The sequence below is a fragment of the Nothobranchius furzeri genome, chromosome 9 (assembly GCF_043380555.1).
Source record: "Nothobranchius furzeri strain GRZ-AD chromosome 9, NfurGRZ-RIMD1, whole genome shotgun sequence".
In the NCBI taxonomy this organism is placed as follows: Eukaryota; Metazoa; Chordata; class Actinopteri; order Cyprinodontiformes; family Nothobranchiidae; genus Nothobranchius; species Nothobranchius furzeri.
In genome coordinates this window covers 32,615,456-32,618,358 of record NC_091749.1, presented here as the reverse complement: position 1 = coordinate 32,618,358, position 2,903 = coordinate 32,615,456, and the positions used below count along the sequence as shown (strand labels likewise).

Here is a 2,903-nt window from a genome sequence, read left to right as displayed (position 1 = left end):
CAGTTTTACGTGTATAGGGCTGGTTAGTTTTACGTGTATTGGGCTGGTTGGTTTTATGTGTATAGAGCGTGTTAGTTTTACATTTATAAAGCCGGTTAGTTTTACGTGTATAGAAATGGTTAGTTGGTTGGTTAGTTTTACGTGTAAATAGCTGGTTAGTTTTATGTGTATAGAGCTGGTTTGTTGGTTGGTTAGTTTTATATGTATAGAGCTGGTTAGTTTTACGTGTAAAGAGCTGGTTGGTGGGTTTGTTAGTTTTACGTATATAGAGCTCGTTGATTGATTAGTTTTACTTGTATATAGGTGGTTAGTTTTACGTGTATAGAAATGGTTACTTTTACGTGTATAGAGCTGGTTGTTTGGTTGGTTGGTTAGTTTTATGCGTATAGGGCTGGTCAGTTTTACGTGTATAGGGCTGGTTACTTTTACGTGTATAGGGCTGGTTAAGTTTGCGTGTATAGGGCTGGTTAGTTTTACGTGTATAGGGTGGGTTGGTTGGTTGGTTTTACGTGTATATAGCTGGATGGTTGGTTGGTTGGTTAGTTTTACGTGTATAGAGCTGGTTGGTTTTACGTGTATAAAGCTGGTTAGTTTTACGTGTATAGAGCTGGTTAGTTTTCCGTGTATAGGGCTGGTTAGTTTTACGTGTATAGGGCTGGTTAGTTTTACGTGTATAGGGCTGGTTAGTTTTACGTGTATAGGGCTGGTTAGTTTTACGTGTATAGGGCTCGTTAGTTTTACGTGTATAGGGCTGGTTAGTTTTACGTGTATAGGGCTCGTTAGTTTTACGTGTATAGGGCTCGTTAGTTTTACGTGTATAGGGCTCGTTAGTTTTACGTGTATAGGGCTCGTTATTTTTACGTGTATAGGGCTCGTTAGTTTTACGTGTATAGGGCTCGTTAGTTTTACGTGTATAGGGCTCGTTAGTTTTACGTGTATAGGGCTGGTCAGTTTTACGTGTATAGTGCTGGTTACTTTTACGTGTATAGGGCTTGTTAGTTTTACGTGTATAGGGCTGGTTAGTTTTACGTGTATAGGGCTGGTTAGTTTTACGTGTATAGGGCTGGTTAGATTTACGTGTATAGGGCTGGTCAGTTTTACGCGTATAGGGCTGGTCACTTTTACGTGTATAGAGCTCCGGGAGTTGACGTCACTTCTCCCGGCATGCAACAGTTCAAATCAAAACGGCGCCATATTGGCATGCAGAAGCCGGCAGCTGGACTATTTGTTATTGTCAGAAAACTGAATCAAACGGGAAATATGGTAGATTCCTGTTGTGCCCCAGGATGCAGAACAGACGCGGACGACATATGGAATGAGCCATCTACAGGATTCCCCAAGATCCGGAGTGCCGCAAACGTTGGATCATTGTAATAAAAAGCGTTAGTGACCGAGCTAAAATGAAACTGTGGGATCCCGAGAGTAAAGGTTTTCGCTTATGCAGCAACCACTTCATATCAGGTACTTAAACCAACGGCTGTGTCTCAATTCAGGGTCTGCATCCTACGTCGGCCGGATTCGTCGGCCGGTTACGTCACAGCGCCGCGACTCGGCCTGTCCCAATTCGAAGACTCCTTCAAATGCGGTCGACGAATGCGGCCTTCTTTTCGCCTGAATGAAGGATGGGTCCGGTGTATCCTTCAATAGTTAGCATTTCCCAAGATGCCTTGCGGGCCGGCCGGCAGAAAAACTTAAAAACAATGGCGGACAGTGAAGCGGGAGCTGTCGGAGAGGATTGCGCATATAAATGTCAGTATAAACTTGAAAACTGTTAGGTTAAGGACTTTTTGTGATACATGAACGTTATTTTAGTTAGAAATGTAACAGTAAAAGTGCTTGTATTGCGGTCTCGGCTCGTATGTTCGGCCGCGCTCGGTGTCGTACTTCTCCCGCTACGTTTCCCCCTGATTTTAATAGAAGTTTGTATTTTAGGAACAAAAGAGAAAACCAGGGAATTTATTAAGCTTAGGGCGGAGATGGACCACATCATCACTGGAGCCAAGTATTCGGCGGCTGTGGCATGGAGGTACAATAACATCTCATAATTTAAAAACTCGTTTGAGTTTATTTTTTCTGCGAAAACATGAAAGGAATAACCCGTTGTCCTCTTTTCTCTTCCTGTTTCTTTTCTTATATGTTTGTTAAGACTATTCTGGAGAAAATGGGCATCCAGGGGAAGGTGCCAGCGATGACAAGCTTCTGGAGCTGATCTGGGAGGACATGAGGCTGCAGAGGGCACAGGAGAGAAGGAAGAACTTTGACAGCTTTTTACTTTGCTAGAAAAAAATGTTTAAGGAAGATTAAACATGTACATATAAATGAAATATCTAAATAAAATCAGTTCTGCATTAAACTCTTGAATTTTATTTTTGTTTACAAAGGAGAATTGTTTACTAGAGGGTATCCGCTGGGTCTTAAAGTCTTAAAAGGTGATAAATCGGTTGTGGTCAAATGAAGACCCTTAGAAAATATTAAAAACTATTATCACATCTTTGCTCAGGCTCAGCTTGTCTAAAGTATTTTCACTGAATTAGCTCTCCAATAGTCAAGGAAATGATTAACCCCCAGAGACCCACGGTTGTAATATTACAACATCAGATTTAAGTCTACAAAAATAAACCTTCCCCCTTTTTTTCTTTTTAAAACCACATTTACATTGCTAATAGGTCCTATTGTTCAGTTCTGCAACACTATTGGCTGTTAAAATGTGTAAATAGGCCCGTTTATCTGGACTAGAACAACACGTGAAAGGTTAAAAAAAGATTTTGCAGTTGTTTTCTAAATTTGGGTTTCTGGGGGTTAAAAAGCTAAATAAAACGTCGAGCTCCATCGTTTAAAGTTCCTTCTCCCTTCTGCCCAGCGGTTCCACGGTTGCTAGGCGACGGAACGTTCGCCGAGGGAGT

At 41.5% G+C, this 2,903-nt stretch overlaps 1 long non-coding RNA gene across 1 annotated transcript; it reads left to right on the top strand.

Moving 5' to 3' along the window:
- The first annotated feature begins 1,478 nt into the window (after positions 1 to 1,478).
- LOC139071763 (uncharacterized) lies at positions 1,479 to 2,353 on the top strand. The gene is made up of 2 exons (XR_011521576.1): positions 1,479 to 2,026; positions 2,147 to 2,353. It is a non-coding gene; the product is annotated as an uncharacterized lncRNA (long non-coding RNA).
- Positions 2,354 to 2,903: the final 550 nt, after the last annotated feature.